This window comes from Oncorhynchus nerka, linkage group LG23 (assembly GCF_034236695.1).
Source record: "Oncorhynchus nerka isolate Pitt River linkage group LG23, Oner_Uvic_2.0, whole genome shotgun sequence".
Taxonomy (NCBI): domain Eukaryota; kingdom Metazoa; phylum Chordata; class Actinopteri; order Salmoniformes; family Salmonidae; genus Oncorhynchus; species Oncorhynchus nerka.
The window spans coordinates 44,955,244-44,975,563 of record NC_088418.1 but is presented as its reverse complement, the minus strand read 5'-3'; the positions used below and the strand labels follow the sequence as shown (position 1 = coordinate 44,975,563).

Here is a 20,320-nt window from a genome sequence, read left to right as displayed (position 1 = left end):
TCCTAACAGCAATGTACATTATACCAGTGGCATTGGTAGACAATGTAAGTAACCTAGTTTATGTCCCTGAATGCCTCTGCTGAGCCTACAGTTATTGTATGCAAAAAGCATGTGCATATGAACCAGACTTATGCTGTTAGCACTGAGGTGGTGTGCCCTAGTAGGAAGTCCACTGTGTGCAGCTCACCCTGCGTTAACATAAATAACATGAGAATGTCTACTTCTGCTAACCTTCCCAGTAAAGCAAGCATCCTAGAAAAGTGCTCAAAATAGCCAATGTTAATATAATAACTTGCTAGTAACATTCAAATTCGGAATATATCTGAAACTGACTTCGATAATACCTTTGATACCGAGGTGGCAATACAAGGTTATAACATTTACAACAACAAAAAACAGAAATGCCAATGTTGGTGTTACTGTTTATATTCAGAACTTCATTCCTGTAAAGCTTAGAGAGGAGCTCATGTTAAATACTATTTAAGTAATATGACTACAGGTTCATCTGCCTCAACTAAAGCCCATGCTTGTGGGAAGCTGCTATAGACCACCAAGTGCTAACAGTCAGTATCTGGATAACATGTGTGGAATTCTTGATAATGTATGTGATATCAACAGAGGTATATTTTCTGGGTGACTTAAATATTGACTGGCTATCATCAAGCTGCCCACTCAAAAAAAGCTTCAAAACTGTAACCAGTGCCTGTAACTTGGTTCAGGTTATCAGTCAACCTACCAGGGAAGTTACAAACAGCACAGGAATGAAATCATCAACATGTATTGATCACATCTTTACTAATGCTGCAGAAATTAGCTTGAAAGCAGTATCCAAATCCATTGGATGTAGTGACCACAATATAGTAGCCATATCTAGGAAAACCCAAGTTCCAAAGGCTGGGCCCAAAATAGTGTATAAGAGGTCATACAATAAGTTTTGTAGTGATTCCTATGTTGTTGATGTAAAGAATATGTATTGCTCTGTGGTGTGTAATGAGGAGCAAGCAGATGCTGCACATGACATAATTATGAAATTGCTTATCCCAGTTACTAATAAGCATGCACCCATTACAAATGTATGTAAAAACTTAAATTCCTGTGGACTGATGAGGAATTGAAAAATGTTATGGTTGAGAGGGATGATGCAAAAGGAATGGCAATGTACTGTAAATTGAGAAATCATGTAACTAAACTGAATAAAAGGAAGAAACTACACTTTGAAACAAAGAAATTACATAAAAAATGATAGTAAAAAGCTTTGGAGCACCTTCAATGACATTTTGGGGGAAAAGGCAACTCAGTTCCATCATTCATTGAATCAAATTGCTCATTCATCAAAAATATTGAATTCCTTGAAGTGAGTGTGAAAGAGGTGAAATAATTATTGTTGTCCATCAACAATGACAAGCCACGGACGATATTGCCTATTTGCCATATCTTCAATTTAAAGCCTACTGGAAAGTTGTCGTGGAAAATTGCAAGATTATGTTATAGTGCTTGTAAGATTATATTATAATCTTCGTGTTGCATTAGAATGGTTGTTTTATTCGACATAATATAATCTGTCGACTATTGTGTGTGTTCCACTGAGGATGGGCCTATATGAGATAGCACTGGCTGTTGTTCTGTGTATTTATACTATCATTCTCACACAAGTCATTTGCTGAAGGCCCAAGCCTATACTACACCATCTACTGGTATAACGTCGTTATCGAATGCCGTTCTAAAACAAGCTCTAGACTTTTATTTTGGAAATGAAATCAAAGCTGCAAAGCAACTCTAACGTCTTGGGCTAAAGTTGCTTGATTGATTAGCAAACTTCTGATAGACACGTTCGGTTCATGTCCTTTACAGTTGCCACATTCCTGACACAAGTTTGTACGTATAAAAAGATCTGTAACCGAGTAAAGGGAGACGTAAAGTAAGAATTGAATGTGTAAATGTTTATTGATAGTCGTAACATAGGGTTTGTACATTTACAGATATAATATAACAGTTCATATTTCATGCGTTACTAACGTGATGTTAGTCAGCGACAATTTTTTTGCATACAAAAGAGCTGAGCAGATTTGTCAAATGCTGTTGGTAACTTTCTATATAAATGAATCCCCCATTATCTTGTATTTTGTTTTCTATGTTTAACTTATTTTGTGTCAAAAATGTGTTTGAAGTTATTCAGGGGGGAGGTGGGACGAAAAGGGAAAAATGAACAATGCCTGAATGTTTTGTCTTCCATTTTCTGTGAAATTAAGTTATAACATATAACTTATATATATTTTTGAACGGAATCTACAATTCTACAATTGAACCTTATGTGTCCATTCTGAATCACCACCAGTGGGCGCTGTGAAACTGTTCTGCTGCTGTTAGGACCATGGGGTTACAGCAAGACATCAGCACACCACAGCTCTTGATACATGAATGTTTAATAAATATGCAGTACATTCCTTTCAGTTACACACGTCATTGTTTAGAGAAGGGGCGGTATACCTATATTGATATCAGTACCATTTTATTTCTAGATGCATGGAATTAAAAGTGTGCGATAAAGTGTAATTGTGACAAAACATTTAAGGTGACCTTTAAGGTGACCCCCCCCACACACACACTATGGATTGTTGACATGTTTTGTACAGATTGCAGGTCTGTACACACACGCACGTACATCCCTTATCAGAGGGAATTAAGAACAATCACCCCCCCACACAAAACACACACAATACAGTAGTCATGAGCCCCAGCATCAAAGGGCTTACCCTCGATTAATAGTACATTACGATAAAACACCTCTCCTTATGTTTCTGCAGATGATTTATGCAGCTGCTGTTGATGTAGGACCTGTTTGTTTTTTAATGACTACACAGAAGTCTGCCAACACGGGGATTCACTTCCTATAACTTCCTCTCTCCTCATAGTTTTCAGTTCAGACACTTTCTTTTCTCTTATGTAAGTACAGAGAAGTCTTATATTGCTGTTGAAACAAACTTCTCGTCCTTGAAGAATGTGGGAACAGCTCATTCAGACACATCAAAAACCTTCTGGAGGTAGTTTAAATATATTTCAAATGGGAAGGACGCAGTACAACAGGGATCATTATCTAAATAGAAATTACATTGAGGGCTACCAGGTGGGGGACCCTGCAGTACAGTATGTGCTGGTAAATAACATTGCTGTAGGTGTTCTCACTTTATATGGAGCCGACGCAGGGATGCTAGTATCTGACTGAAAGTTATCCCACTGACTTCACATTCCTGACAACTGTCTCTCCCATGGTGAAAGGTTCCCTTCTTACTCTATAAATGTTGCCTTGTTAACGAAGTATGTTCTGTTATGCGCATCCTATCGAATCCTGTACCCTGTTAGTACATGTTACATAGCGGCAGTTGACCTTGGTCCGGTCGGTCTGCAGAGACACAACCCATACCTATGTGACCCCTTTGGGGTGTTGGTGGCAGGTTGCTTGAGCTCATTCTTAGGACATGGGTTGGAGATGGCCTGTATCCTTCCAGGACCCTCTGAGTTGAAGTTAATGAATGAACAGGTGAGAGGCAGGTAACCTCATTGGCAGCCTCATCTGATGGTGATTGACACATACACAGGAAGCAATCAGTCTGATCCTTCACTAGTCTGATCAGATTACGTGGGCATCTCTCCCTTGTAATAGGTTGTACAGGGCTTGTTGATAATACGTTTTATAGCAGCTGATGTGATATGCATGTCCTTGGTAGAGGATGAATAGGTTGTTGTTGAAGATGATGTGTTTGATCTCAACTCTATAATCCCATTGTTCTATGAGGTATCTGTCAGAATAGGTTTCTTGAGTTATTGCTAAAGATGAGAATGTGTTTGATGTCAACTCTATATAATCAGATGTACTATACGTGATATGATGGGTACTGTTTGTTCTCAGGAGAGGATGAAGTGATTCTGTGGGACTGGGCAGCCAAAGGCAGCACTGGATCTGATTAGCCCTCCTCTTCTTTGCCATTCCTCCTCAAGTACTAGTCTTTTTCCAGAGACGCACCACACGCACCATTACACTCTACAATATGTCTACCATGTGTGAGACTCTTACCCAATACTGTGCTATACTGTGCGCTCTCCTGCCAAAAGCTCCATCTTCTTCTTCTTCTTCTTCTTTCTGCAATCTAAGATTTCACAAAATCTTCCTTCAAACAGGACAGGTAGTCCCTTAAAGGTAGTCCTTTAAAGACTACCTTTAAACCCATATCACTAACATGGAATCTATAACCCTGTAATAACAAGAACAACCCCGTAATAACATCTCAGTAATATTACTCATCTACAGCCCTCTAAGCCTTATGTGCGCGTGTGTGTTTTGCACGTCTGTGCAACGGATCCACTGTGTGCCTCTCCCGTTATTATAGGAGTCTGCTGTGATATTAACAGGGTTAGTAAGTACCCTCCCCCAGGCCACCAGTCGAGCTAAAACGACCGGCAATATTGATCTTGTGATGATAGATTTGCTATGTTTCTTTTAAAGGTATTTGTTTTGGCCATATCTTGTTCCTAATCAATGCAATGCTAGGTGCTGACATGTTTACAGTTCTCCTTATCCAAAACAACAATGAGTGAGGGAAGGAGAAACTGAGGAAAAAAACCCCAGATTGGAATGGTTACAAACTGTAGAGAGAAGGACAGTAAAAGGGAGAGTTAGCGAAAGAGTGTAGGGAAGTCAGAGAGACAAATAGAGGGGTATGGGGAGAGCGAGAGAGATTGACATACCTATAAAAGACGGACTGAGTACGATGTATAGTTTAGATATATGCCATTTTGGTGTTAGGCAGGATGTGACTCCACCCTAACGTCTTTACAATTAATGTTTTGGGGTCATTCCATCTCCACTGCCATCTGTACTTCATGCCTCCAAAACAATGTATGTCCTTTTCCTGTCCTGTCCTGTTTGGCTTCCTACTGGGACGTAGCGTCCAATCCCAGGAGACCACCTGGCCGCTGTACACCCTCAACCCCAGAGACTGGGCCAGCTCTCTCTCTCTCCTCTCTGTGTGTGATGTGTTTGTTGAGTAACTTTTACAACAGAAAATAACCAAGTGGGACACAGGAGTACCATTTCAATAAATTTAGTGAAAGTCAAGCTCGAGAGATACAAAATAATAATGATGTAATCTGAGTGGTCAATCAAGGTTTAACAGAGTTTTTATTCTATGCCTATGCATTCACTGTGCCGAACACTAAACTGTCTCTCTCTTCCTATCTCTATCAAGCTCTCCCTTCTCTCTCACTTCATCTCCCTCTCTACATGTGGTCTTATAACATGCTCAACCTTTCTCTCTTAGAGAGTCCAGTAATTTTTAAGTACCAGTGTGCTGACCTTTGACCCCCCCCCCACTGAATTTGATATGTAAGTGATGATGATCATCATCAATGGAGTATTGTGACATTGTGGTATAGTAAGTCAGTATACCCTTCTTCTTTACCCCACTCAGCTTGTGTACATCAGTCCCTGAGAGACACCCGAGTCTCCCTGCAGTTCCCCAAGAACAAAGAACAGACCCGCCCCCTCCTCCTTTTGGACCCTCCAGTCCACACATCCTGATATAAAAAGAAAGATTTGAGTCATTTAGCAGACGCTCTTATCTAGAGCGACTTATAGGAGCAATTAGGGTTAAGTGCCTTTCTCAAGGGCACAAAAAACAGATTTTTCACAGAGTCGGCTCTGTGATTTGAACCAGTGATCTTTCGTTCACTGGCCCAACACTCTGAAACTCTAGGCTACTGATAATGACAATAATAATTAGGTGGGTATCACGCCCTGACCTTAGTTATCTTTGTTTTCTTTATTATTTTGGTAGGTCAGGGTGTGATGAGGGTGGTTTGTTTAGTTTTTGTATTGTCTAGGGGTTTTTGTATTGTCTAGGGGTTTTGTGTTTATATGTCTATGGTTGCCTAGATTGGTTCTCAATCAGAGGCAGCTGTTTATCGTTGTCTCTGATTGGGAACCATGTTTAGGTAGCCATTTTGCCTAGGGTATTTGTGTAGTTAGCGCTTATGTGTATAGCGTCACTGTTCGTTTGGTTGTTTGTTTCAGTGTTTCATTCTTTAATAAATTAAGAATGTATGCTTACAACGCTGCGCCTTGGTCTCCTCCTTACGACGACCGTTACAGTGGGTGCTTATATTTGTCCCATTTCACACATGCACACGTGTGTATTATATGCATGTGTGAATTGGAAATGTTTTTTGGGATATCCCAACCCCCGAGACACCCTCAGAGTGGGGTCACGGCGAGTGTCTGCCATTATCAACAGTAACCCTGGAGAAATTAGGGTTACGTGCTTTGCTCAAGGGCACCTGGACAGATTTTTCACCTTGTTGGCTCGGGAATTCAGAAAGCAACATTTTGGATACTGGCTCAATGCGCTAACCGCTAGGCTACCAGCCACCCTGGGTCGTGTGTGTGTGTGTGTGTGTGTGTGTGTGTGTGTGTGTGTGTGTGTGTGTGTGTGTGTGTGTGTGTGTGTGTGTGTGTGTGTGTGTGTGTGTGTGTGTGTGTTTCTTTTAGGAAACACAGACACAGCAACACATTTTGGGAATGTGAACTTGACCCTAGAAAGGGAGTAGGCAGACATGCACAGTCTTACACACACACACCTGAGGGAACAGGGCAACAAAAGGACAGGGAGAACTCAGTGAACCTTAGTGAATCACTAGCCAAACTAATCCCATTACCCCAGGGGAAATGTCATTCCGGCTTTCAAATTACTCTTGGAAGTTGTGACAGTAGAATGCACAAGGTGCAATTGCGACATTTGGTAGTGCATCATCAGTTTTCCTCTTGTCATGTCAGTCATTGCATACCTTAGAGAGCTATTTATAACTTATAATCAGAAATGTGCAGATCATCTAACCGCTGTTAGCTAATGTTTTTTTTGCTAGGTTTTTTAGCTCATAGATTTTGTTGTAATGTTTGAATCACTCAAATATCACTCAAAAACTCAATGAACACACATTGGACATGGAAAAATGTATAGAATTGCAAGAAAATAAGCTTTAAAACTGCAAAAATGTTCTCTGCACCCCATTACAAAATGTATAGAATTGCAAGAAAATAAGCTTTAAACTGCTAAATGTTCTCTGCACCCCATTACAAAATGTGTAGAATTGCAGAAAATAAGCTTTAATCATACAAAACCTTAAAACCAACAATAGGGGTGTGAACTCTTTGTGTCATGAACACGCGGAACGTTCCCCCCAGTGAAAAAGTTTGGGCACCCCTGTTATAGAGTACTGTGTGTGTGTGTGTGTGTGTGTGTGTGTGTGTGTGTGTGTGTGTGTGTGTGTGTGTGTGTGTGTGTGTGTGTGTGTGTGTGTGTGTGTGTGTGTGTGTGTGTGTGTGTGTGTGTGTGTGTGTGTGTGTGTGTGTGTGTGTGTGTGTGTGGCAGTGGTGTAAAAATAACAACTACTTAAGTTGTTTTTGGGGGTATCTGTTTTTTACTTTACTATTTATATTTTTGACAATTTTTACTTCACTACATTCCTAAAGAAAATATTGTACTTTTTACTAAATACATTTTCCCTGACAACCAAAAGGACTTCTTACATTTTATATACTTAGCAGGACAGGAAAATAGTCAAATTCACATACTTATCAAGTGAACATGTGGTCATCCCTACTGCTTCTGGCTTGGCGGACTCACAAAGCACAAATGCATCTTTTGTAAATAATCTGAGTGTTGGAGTGTGCCCCCGGCTATCCGTAAATGTTTTTTTTATTTTACCTTTAACTAGGCAAGTCAGTTAAGAACAAATTCTTAATTTCAATGACGGTCTAGGAACAGTGGGTTAACTGCCTGTTCAGGGGCAGAACAACAGATTTGTACCTTGTCAGAAATCCCTCACTTCTCTCCGGAAATGAGAGGGACTGCGTACCAAACCTGACATACTGCATCCAGATGGGAGGGATCCTGTGGGGGAGCCATGTGATCCAAGTGTTAACTGAGAGGAGTAACGTGTTGTAACGCTGCACGTGGCTGTGGCTTGGGATGAGGAGAGGACTAGGTGAGGTTTAGTGGTGCCTGCTGAGCCCCAGCTGACCTGTCTTCCATACAGCAAGAGAGAAGGGTACAGAGAACAGTCTACTCTCATTATAGTGATTTACATCTGAGCAGGACAACTTGATCACTATTACTAAAACGGCATTCACTATAAGCAGAGTGCACTGTATGTGATATCAATACATAGTCAGCCTGGTACTGTAACATGGCTGTGTATAGTTTGTATCTGCTCTTAATGTCACACAAGCATACACACACAATCTCTCTTTCTCTCTCTGTCGAATATGTACTTGATATGTAAACTATGTCTAATAATATAAACATCTGTTATTAAAATAAACTCTGTGAGTACATGTTTAGAATAACTGGTATAAGCCTAGGTTTAGGTGTGGAGCTCTTGTGACATGAAAACATATTGTCCCATGCCAGATCGCGTTATATATTCCATATCTTTACAGCATAATGTCCTACAATCTCAGACATAATATGTACAGGTGAAAGAGGACACATTGAGATGGCAAATATAATGGCATGTATAATGGCACCGGAAGAGATGGCTGTCTTTTTATGGTCTCCTAACCAATTGTGCTATTGTGTGTCTTTTTGCGTTATTTGTAACTTATTTTGTACATAATGTTTCTGCCACTCTCTCTTATGACCGAAAAGAGCTTCTAGATATCAGGACAAAGGTTACTCACCTCGTACTGAACAAAGATTTTTTTTCTCTGACGAGTCGGCACAAATCCCTGGGATTCACATGAGAAAGAGACAGAGATATGGGAGACTTAGGTAGGGGTGCCTTATAAGGATCCAACGGTGTGTGGGTAATTTGCCTCTACCATCATTCCTATTAGCCAACGTACAATCATTGGATTAAAAAATTTACGAACTACGATTACGAATATCCTAACAACCGTACATTAAAAACTGTAATATCTTATGTTTCACCAAGTAGTGGCTGAACGACAACATGAATATCACACAGCTGACGGGGTTTACGCTGCATCGGCAAGATAGAACAGCCGCCTCCGGTAAGACAAGGGTTGGCGGTCTGTGTATATTTGTTAACAACAGCTGGTGCACGAAATCTAATTGTAAGGAAGTCCCAAGGTTTAGCTCACCTGAGGTAGAGTATCTCATGATAAGCTGTAGACCACACTATTTACCAAGAGAGTTTTCATGTATATTATTCGTACGTAGCTGTCTATTTACCACCACAAACCGATGCTGGCACTAAGAACATACTCAATGAGCTGTATACGGCCATAAGCAAACAGAACAACGCTCATCCAGAGGCAGCGCTCCTAGTGGCCGGGGACTTTAATGCAGGGAAACTTAAATCCATTTTACCTAATTTCTACCAACATGTTAAATGTGCAACCAGAGGAAAAAAACTCTATATCACCTTTATTACACACACAGGAACGAGTACAAAGCTCTCCCTCTGCCTCGATTTGGCAAAACTGACCATAATTATATCTTCCTGATTCCTGTTCACAAGCTAAAACTAAAGCAGGAAGCACCAGTGACTCGGTCAATAAAGCTGTGATTAGATGACGCAGTTGGTAAGCTACAGGGCTGTTTTGATAGCACAGACTGGAAAAGTTCAGAGATTCTTCTGATGGCATTGGGGAGTACAGCAGATCAATCACTGGCTTCATCAATAAGTGCATCAATGACATCATTCCCCGTAGTGAAAACGGATTTACATACCACAACCAGAAGCCATGGACTATCAGCAACATTTGCACTGAGCTAAAGGGTAGAGCTGCCGCTTTCAAGGAGTGGGACTCTAACCCAGAAACTTATAAGAAATCCCGTTATGCCCTCCAACGAACGATCAAAGATGCAAAGCGTCAATACAGGACTAAGAACGATTGTACTACACTGGCTCTGACACTCGTCGGATGGGGCAGGGCTTGCAAACAATTACAGACTACAAAAGGGAGCACAGACGCGAGCTGCCCAGTAACACGCGCCTACCAGACCAGCTAAATTGCTTCTATGCTTGCTTCGAGGCAAGCAACATTGAAGCATGCATGAGAGCATCAGCTGTTCCGGATGACTGTGTGATCACGCTCTCCGTAGCCGATGTGAGTAAGACCTTTAAACATGTCAACATTCACAGGGCCAGACGGATTACCAGGACGTGTACTCCGAGCATGCACTGACCAACTGGCAAGTGTCTTCACTGACATTTTCAACCTGTCCCTGACTGAGTCTGTAATACCAACATGTTTCAAGTAGACCACCATTGTCCCTGTGTCCAAGAACACTAAGATAACCTGCATAAATGACTACCGACACGTAGCACTAACGTCTGTAGCCATGAAGTGCTGTGAAAGTTTGGTCATGGCTCACATCAACACCATTATCCCAGAAACCCTAGACCCACTCTAATTTGCATACCACCCCAACAGATCCACAGATGATGCCATTTCTATTGCACTCCACACTTCCCTTTCCCACCTGGACAAAAGGAACACCTATGTGAGAATAGTATTTATTGACTACAGCTCAGCATTCAACACCATAGTGCCCTCAAAGCTCATCACTAAGCTAAGGACCATGGGACTAAACACCTCCCTCTGCAACTGGATCCCTGACTTCCCGATGGGCCACCCCCAGGTGATTTTCAACACGGGGGCCCCTCAGGGGTGCGTGCTCAGTCCCCTCCTGTACTTCCTGTTCACTCATGACTTCATGGCCAGGCACGAATCCAACACCATCATTAAGTTTTCCGATGACACAACAGTGGTAGGCCTGATCACAGACAATGATGAGACAGCCTATAGGGAGGAGGTCAGAGACCTGACCATGTGGTGCCAGGATAACATCTTCTCCCTCAATGTGATCAAGACAATGGAGATGATTGTGGACTACAGGAAAAGGAGGACAAATCACGCCACCATTCTCATCGAAGGGGCTGTAATGGAGCAGGTTGAGAGCTTCAAGTTGATGTCTACATCACCAACAAACTAACATGGTCCAAACACACCAAGACAGTCGTGAAGAGAGCACAACAAAGCCTATTCCCCCTCAGGAGACTGAAAAGATTTGGCATGGGTCCTCAGATCCTCAAAACGTTCTACAGCTGCACCATCGAGAGCATCCTGACTGGTTGCATCACTGCCTGGTATGGCAACTGCTCGGCCTCTGACCGCAAGGCACTACAGTGTCACGCCCTGATCTGTTTCACCTGTCTCTGTGATTGTCTCCACTCCCACCTGGTGTCGCTTATTTTCCCCAGTGTATTTATCCCTGTGTTTCCTGTCTCTCAATGCCAGTTCGTCTTGTATATTTTCTAAGTCAACCAACGTTTTTCTCCGTTCTCCTGCTTTTTGACCCTTGCCTGTTTTAGACTCTGTACCCACCTGCCTGACCTTTCTGCCTACCTTGACAACGAGCCTGTCTACCACTCTGTACCTCATGGTTTGGACCTTTTGCCTGTCCACGACCATTCTCTTGCCTACTCTTTTTGGATTAATGAACATTGTAAGACTCCAACCATCTGCCTCCTGTGTCTGCATCTAGATCTCACCTTGTGCCATGACATACAGAGGGTAGTGCGTACGGCCCAGCATTGGATCCAAGCGTCCTGCCGACCAGGACCCCTATACCAGGCGGTCAGAGGAAGGCCCTAAAAATTGTCAAAGACTCCAGCCACCCTAGTCATAGACTGTTCTCTCTGCTACCGCACTGCAAGTGGTACCGGAGCACCAAGTCTAGGTCCAAAAGGCTTCTTAACAGCTTCTACCCCCAAGCCATAACACTCCTGAACAGATAATCAAATGGCTACCCAGACTATTTGCAATGTCCCAACACCCCTCTTTTACACTGCTGCGACTCTCTGTTTATTATCTATTCATAGTCACTTTAACTGTACCTACACGTTCATATTACCTCAATTACTTCGACTAACCTGTGACCACGCACATTGACTCTGTACCGGTACCCCCTGTATATAGCCTCGCTACTGTTATTTTACTGCTGCTCTTTAATTATTTAAATGTTTTATTTAACACTTTTTTTTCTTAAAACTGCATTGTTGATTAAGGGATTGTAAGTTAGCATTTCAGTGTAAGGTCTACACCTGTTGAATTCAGCGCATATGTGTCACGACTTCCGCCGAAGTCGGTCCCTCTCCTTGTTCGGGCGGCGTGGTCGACGTCACCAGCCTTCTACCCATCGCCGATCCACTTTTAATTTTCCATTTGTTTTGTCTTTAATTTACACACTAGGTTTCAATTCCCCAATTACATGTTCATTATTTAACCCTGTTTTCCCCATGGTTTTTGTGCGTGATTGTTTTATGTATGTTCGGTCCGTTATTGTGGGCTCAGTATTACGACATGTTATTGGAATATTTGAGTAAAGTTACTTTTGTTTCTCATCTCTGCTGTCCTGCGCCTGACTCCTCTGCACCAACTACACCCAGACCACGACAATATGACAAATTACATTTGATAATAGTGATATTTCATTTAGTATACACTGTACATTTCAAATATGTCATATGATTACAATAACATCAAATGTCGATGCATGGCTTTTATCTAAATGTATTTAGACTGGAATGTATTTCAAACGGAATGGAATCCAGGTGCCAGTCTCCCGCCTCGACACTCCCCACACAGAATACTCAACACCGAACGGACTAATTTCAAGCTTATCAACTCTCACAGACTGGAAACCCTAAGGGATGATGGAGAGTCAATGAAGGAAACAACAACATACTTCACAAAGATGGAGTGAAGGGCTTGATGGGGAGAGGGGTAGAGAGCGGTTCGTTGGGGGAGAGTGATGAAGGGAGAAAGAAGAGTGGTGTGTTATTGTTTTTATTCAACCTTTAAAAAAAAAATTATAAACATTTTTAATGGGACAATGTACTGTAAACCTAAACATAACCACACAATCATCAAGTCACAGTCAACCTGTCATTTAAACATTGCAATTACCATATATTAGGCATATGATGAGTTACTGAACAACACATACTGACAGACCTGACCTCTCGGTTCATTTGGAATGACTGGTTAATGGCAACGATTCTGATCGCTGCATGAGTCTGGGCCCATAAGAGCCTGTAAGAGCATACATATTAGAGTGTTTTAGATGCCTCCTGACTGTGTCAGTTCACATTTAGCAAAAAGAGACAGGATATCCTAGTTATAGCCTGCCACATTTCCACTGACGGATTGATGTGCGTTGAATACCTCTCGGAGCAGAAACACAATCTCCAGGACAGATGGATGCACTGACTCTGTTCACATTGTTTCCATTAAGCCTCCCCCTAAACCTACGACAGCTGTCGTTGCTGTGGCACATAAACTGAACCATATGGACAGTGTTTAGTGCGAGCACGCGGTCAAGACTCCACCGGGATTGATTGACAGTTCCTGTGGGAGTGGTGAATGCAATCTTTGCAAGAGCTTTTCTCTGAGCTCCGCCGGGGTAGGGCCCGGGAGTGGTACCCGGGTCAGGAGTGTGGTGTGGCGGATGCTGCTGTTCGAGTACTGATGGCCGAACCTGTGGAACAGCCTCCGGCAGCACGGCAGACAGTGGACCATGTCAGAGAGGAGGTGGCCGCTGAAGATCATGTAGATCCACGGGTTACAGCAGCTATTCAGACTGGCCAGCAGAGCTGAGATGATGACTGCGGTGTTCTCGGAGTCTGGAGAGAGAGAAACGGGGAAGAGGGGGTGTCGGCCAGTCAGTGAAGGAGAAAACATTCAAGCTTGTTCTGTTTATCTACTAGCAGTGACACACACTATTTATGCGTACTCTCGAGGGAGTCTCAGCAAGCCACTAGGTCTGAAGGGTCACTGACTCTCCAGCAAAATATTTAATTAATGTTTGGAGATCTCCAGGAGAGATTATAGTCAGTGCATCCATCTCTCCTGGAATAAGTCAAGGGATCTGAATAGTTTCCAAAAGCACTGTAGTTTTAACCATATTTTTAGGTTATACAGTGTTTGTTCACATTTACTTTGTTTACTAACATTGGCGTAAAACAAGCATATGTTTTCGGTTCTAATGTGGCACACAGTTTAATGAAGCTCATAGGGCATTTATAAGTTATATTCTTCAATAATCAAGTGGGTACGTATTCTTCACTTATAAGTCTAAAAATGGATGTACAACTGATGATTGCCTCTAAGATGAATGCACTAACTAAGACCGATGGTCGTTTTCACAACTGTCTGTCACACCTGCACAACGGTTGTTTTATATGGCACGTGTTTAACACTTACGTATGCCCTTTAGGTGATTCTGCTGTCTTTCTATTCCGCACTGTCCGATAATTCAAGCCACGGCAGATGGAATAACATCAGCTACATTCAAACCTCATCAAGGCAATGGATTATGAGTTAATGCACAGAACTGAACATCAAATTACTTCCAGTAAGATATTTTTGTGCGCGGTTATTCCATTGCGGTCACAATAATGTACCCCAGGACTCCAGTTTGCACAGTCTATAGCTCAAGTAATACGTATTGACTGTCTGTATAGTCTATTTGTTTCAGTTAGGTCTATGTATCTGAGAAGGAGTCATAGAGTTTTTGTCTCACTATATTCGTGGTAAACTGTTGCGTAAAAGCTATCTAAATTTGGAGAGCAGTGAAGCAGATTTTAGGGAAGCCCCTTGGGTAATGCATGAAATATGTGCTGGTGCTGTGCACTGTCACCAACATATTATTGAGTAAGTAGGCCTAAGCAATAATAGAATGTTTAAAAACACAATGAACGGAGACATGGCACCAGCGCGCGCTGCCACTAACTCAAGGCTCAAAGTCGCAATACAACACGTACCATCCCACGAGAAGCTCTCATCCCACACCGACCACATCTGTACGGTGAAAAACGGAGCCCAGCACACCACGTACGCCAGCACGATCACGAAAGTCATCTTCACTGTGCGCAGCTTGGCGCGCGAGATTGTGGTGATGCTGCTGACTGAACTCTTTCCGATCAGCCTATTCTTGGTCACAAGTGCCATCGCAATCGTGCTCTTCTGGGTCTTGTACTTTATGTTCAGCCAGATGGATCGGCAGATGAAGCCGTAGCAGAGCATGAGCACGGCCATGGGCACGAGGAAGATGCCCACGGTGATCCAGGTGATGTAGGCGCGCACACCCCACGGCTGGATGAAGTGTCCCCAGCAGTCATACACGGCCGAGCCCGGGCGGACCTCGCTCAGTGAGAAGATGAAATACTGGGGCATGCTCAGGGCAAGACTACACACCCAGGTGGCCCCGATCATCATATAGGCGCGCTGCGTGGACTGGTGAATGTTCTGCATCGGGTGACAGATTGCGATGTAGCGGTCCAGCGTCATCATCACCATCATGTAGGTGGACGCGAACATCCCTAGCACCTGCAGGTGCTTGACGATACGACACAGAAGGTCAGGCCCGTAGAAGCGGAAGGTGACCTCCCAACAGAGCTGCGGCAGCACCTGGAAAAAGGCCACAGCCAAGTCCGCGAGGCTCAGGTGTTTCATGAACAGGTGCATGCGCAAGGGCTTCCGTCGGCTCATGTACATGGCCAGCAGCACGCTCAGGTTCCCCACCACAGCCACGAAGAATGTCACGCTAAGCACCGTGATCTCGATCTTGGCGACCTCCTCGTTCCGGCCAAACGGGTCGCTGGAGTTCCCAAAAGTGCCGGTGTAGTTCCCAGGGTCCTCCATCGTCCCCGGCTTGCGGGTGGGGTCGAAGGCTATGTTCACATTTTCTTCCATGAGGGTGAGTGAGCTCTCTGAAGGGAAGAATGCGTCTCCGGAGAAGTGCATGAGTTTCCTGAACCAATCCGCGCGCACGATCACCTGCTGCCACCTAGCTTTAAATTTGAGCAAGTCTTAGTCTATCGTCTACATAAACTCGCTCTTTGCGCACAGACCAACATTTGTGTTGGCTTGGCAAAGATGTGGAGCACTTCATGGTGTGAAACTGTATCTGTGCGCAGTCGCCACCAACCCTTTTTAAATAATTGTATACCCCAGAGACCGCCAATACCCTCCTCGTCGCCAACAGCCTCTAAAGAGCCTAGGACACAAAAACAACAGCAGAGAGAAACAACATGTATGGCAAACATTATTGTTTGCATGGGTGGAATTTCTCTGAAAGAGGCGTTACCACTTGCAAGTAAATAGGGAACACACCGATGCCTTACATTGTAAATGTCTCCAGATTCTGTACTACAAAGCCCAATAACGAATGGTGCAATCAGTGGGTAAATATTCACAATGTGCGCTACTGGTCAGTATTCCATATCCATTTACTTATCATACCTCTAAGAATCATTTTTGAAAAGGTAACAACAATCTTTTTTAAACATGTAAGGTGACCCATTTTTGTATTTGAGATGATGAAGATGTTCTGATGTCATGTAACGTTTTTCTGTGATGTTTATCATATTACTGTGATGCCAGAGGGACTTTTCCACATTGTGTTGACCAGGGACGTCGCTAGGGGTCTTTATCTGTCGTCTTGTGAAACAGTGGATGTATACAATTTTGTAAGCATGCAGTGCAGATAGATTTAACAACGTAGCTATGTTCTTGCTTAGTGTGCAGTGATGGAACAAATACCTGTATGCCTATGGATGTGTAGCTAGCTATCTAGCCGATCTGTGTATAGACCCAGACGTTTGGTATACATATTAGTTCAGAACCTAGCTATGAACCTCAGCTATCGTAGCCAGTTGTATCAACTTCAAAACAGTCTGAATGACATTAATGAAGCCTATGGATTGAGTAGAATATAATAAAACTTTGTCAAGGATGCAAGTTGTATATACATGTAGTTATTACCATAATTGAGATCCCCACATTGTAGTCTGTACATTTTAATATATTCACTGATAATGTACTCTACCGTGGCATATAAATGTGCAGTTCAGGTATGAATGTCTTTTGAGATTATTTTTCAGTCATATCCAATAACAGGAGTATCAAATTCCAGTTTTTGAAAGACTCTGCATGTATGTATTACAATTATACACTTCAACAGGGTTTGCTAATCTTGGTCCTGGGACATCAATGGTTACACATTGAAGCTAATAGACTAGAAACATGATTTAAATAGTTAAAGGCTGGTTTGTAATTCATATATACAGAAAAACAGTACACTACACTTCCAATGCATCATGTAAATAGTCTAAAACCGGTTCATCTCAATACCGAATGCCCTTCACCTGCATTGATCTGATAAACACAGGATAGGTGTAGTATTTAATCAAATTAGACTTAATTTCAACCAGTAGAGAATGTAAAATGCTTTATCGAAAATCTCATTATCCAAGTGTTATAAATACATGCATTATAAATATTATAATGGTAATGTTATAAATTCAAGTTCAATCTGTACTTCAATGCACATCTGTTGTGCATTATGAAGAAAGAGGCGGCGGGAGAGGTGTAAAAGGGAAAGAGGTCAAACATAGGAGCAGGGAAGGCAGCATATGATTAATGAATCACAGTGCTACCTAAATATTCTCAGGTCATCACAATCACATAAGTATCACTCGACAGCCCAAAGGTTATCTTAAAAGCAGGTGAGGTGGCGATGATAGGACTGGGGGTTGGCATCCCCTCTCACATCAAAACATATCTGCAGACAAGACAGATGGAGAGAGAGCATGTTTAAGCCTTATTTTTATTCTAACGTTGTTAGTCATCAATCAGGAAGTGAAATGCAAAACGGACCTTGGATCATTAACTCTGGGACTACTTCATTTCTATTTCAATGTAAAGCATCTCTTTAATAATACGTTGACCTGACCAAGTGACCTCTAACCTCTGATCATGTTGTGCCCTCTATGTAGCCAGTTCGGATGTGGGAGGGGTTCACTGACACAGCTGATATAACCTAGAGGATTTAGGGAGAAGAGAGAGGGATGAATTGAACGAGACTGTTATTGAAAAATAAGGTAGTTAAAGTGACTGTGTTCAAAAGGAAGCTCTGTGCGGCCTCTCCTGGTGTCCACACCACACTAAGGGGCTGCAGAGTACTTTATGCAGAAAAACATGAACGGACACACGAGGACAAACAATATAGAGTAGTTATAGAAATAATGAATTATCTTACTATTCTCCATGGTTGGCCCTCTTGCCTATTTTTTGAAGGTGGAAGGAGCCAGTTATACACCTAAGCCTGCTTACTGCACAACACAATCCAACAATCATATTGATACATGAGTGTGTGGGTTATAGCGTATCTAATTGTTTAAAAAAAAATCAATATGGGTGATTTAAAATGTTTCTGTACAGACATCACACCCGTGGCTAAACAGCACCCTCATCTGAGAAGTTGAAATCAAGGGGAGAGAAACTGGGAATTGAATAACTGCTGTTGACATCGTTAAGTAAATGGAAGAATACTCTTATTGCAATGTCAATGGCTATTAAAAGAGCCTTTGGTTGTGCATAGTGTAGTCAATGGTGTTACCAGGGAACAGCACCATCTTCAAAGAAGTAGGAGGTGAAGATCTCCCGCACATAGATTTCCTCTCTTGCTGAGTTGTTAGACCCCATCCTTGAAACATCTCACAGAGCAGCAGACTTCTACTCTGGCACACGGCGGCAAGCTGCTTATCCCCTCCTGGTCCTCGTGTCCATCCTCATCAAGTTATGCAGGACACAGGTAGCCTTCACACACCTGAATTCCCCCAGGAGGCCCTGGTCACCCAACCTTGAAGTGCCCTATATATTAACTGTAGGCAATCGTTTTGAAGGAATCTCCAGTTACAAGGTATCTGTAGTAATATGGAAGACAATGTCATTATTAGACTTTTACATCACTGGGTCATTATGGATTACTAAAGTATAATATCCCTTATAACAACTCATGAAAACATTGGATATTAAGATGAATGGGCACACACGTGCATATATAGCATGTGACAATAACAGGATCATATCAAAGAATGAATACAGAAATACAACTCGAAGCTTGATGAGTTGATCAACTGAATCAGCTGTGCAGTGCTAAGGCAAAACAAAAATGTGCCTCCCTTTTGAGACCCCAGGACTGAGAACCACTGCTCTTCATATGTAGACTGGCTTTCATAGCTCTCTTTATCTGAGGACAGAACACCTCACAAGAAACAGACTTCATTATAGTCCAATTATACCGTACTGAATGTTATGTTACTATTATCACCGTCCTCACTTCAAAGGACAGGAACTACACAAAAGTACCTGCCCTATCCAGAATAGCCTACTCTCACTTTTGACAGTTCGGCTGCTATCCTTTCCCGCTCCTCCATGGCTGTTAGCTAGCTAACTTACCTACAAATGCATTTGGAGTTAGTTTTTTTACAGTGATAAATAAATCAAGATACAGAGCTAATATGAGGTTAGGTAGCTGGTGATATTTAATTAACTTAGCTAGCTATCTATACATTATGTGAAGTTGGCAAGCTAGCCAACTAGCTAGTTCATTTAGCAGCTCATTTGAGTTAGCCTGCAATGTAGCTAGTTAGCTAATAATACGTCGGTTTTTCTTACATTTTTTAAATGTATTTACTTTACTTGAATAGGTTCTCCCAGCCATGTAGATCATTTGAAACAGGGCAGCAAAGTTTGTTTGTCACTAGAGCGTTTTAGAGGATATTACTATTGAACTATGTACCCATTTAATAACCAGACGTTCATACAAACTTGCTATGCTGAATTCTTGACGCACAATCGAACATGCTGCCAGCACGCCCACAAGCGAGTCACAATGTGCGACCTGAGCGACACGCGGCAATTTACCTCTATCTACGGTAGTGTCCATGCACCGTTAGGCCTACATTAACTTAAATGTTAGCTACTTCTGTGGCTTGAGACTGCAAGCTAACAATAAAAGGACAGGGAGTATGCCAGACCCCCCTAAAAGAGGCGTAGCTCCTCTATACACGAATCTCTAGTGACGTCCCTGGTGTGGGCAATAAAAGGTTTTCTATTATATTACATTCTGACATATCACTTTTTCATGTTTTATGCACAATAGATTCAGATCACTCTCTTTCACCAAAATGTGGAATAATTCAAGAGGTCTGAATACTTTCCAAAGGCACTGTAGTTTTAACCATATATTTAGGCTATACAGTGTTTGTTTACATTTATTTTGTTTACCAACATTGTAGTAAAACAAGCATATATTTTCGGTTCTAATGTGGTACAACAGTTTAACTAAGCTCATAAGGCATTTATGAGTTATATTCCTCAAGAATCAATGGGTACATATTCTTCATTTATATGTCTAAAAATGGATGAACAAATGATGATTGCCTCTAA

General features: G+C 42.2%; 1 pseudogene; it reads right to left on the bottom strand.

Moving 5' to 3' along the window:
- Positions 1–12,855: 12,855 nt before the first annotated feature.
- On the bottom strand, positions 12,856–19,779 carry LOC115106910 (arg8-vasotocin receptor-like; annotated as a pseudogene).
- Positions 19,780–20,320: the final 541 nt, after the last annotated feature.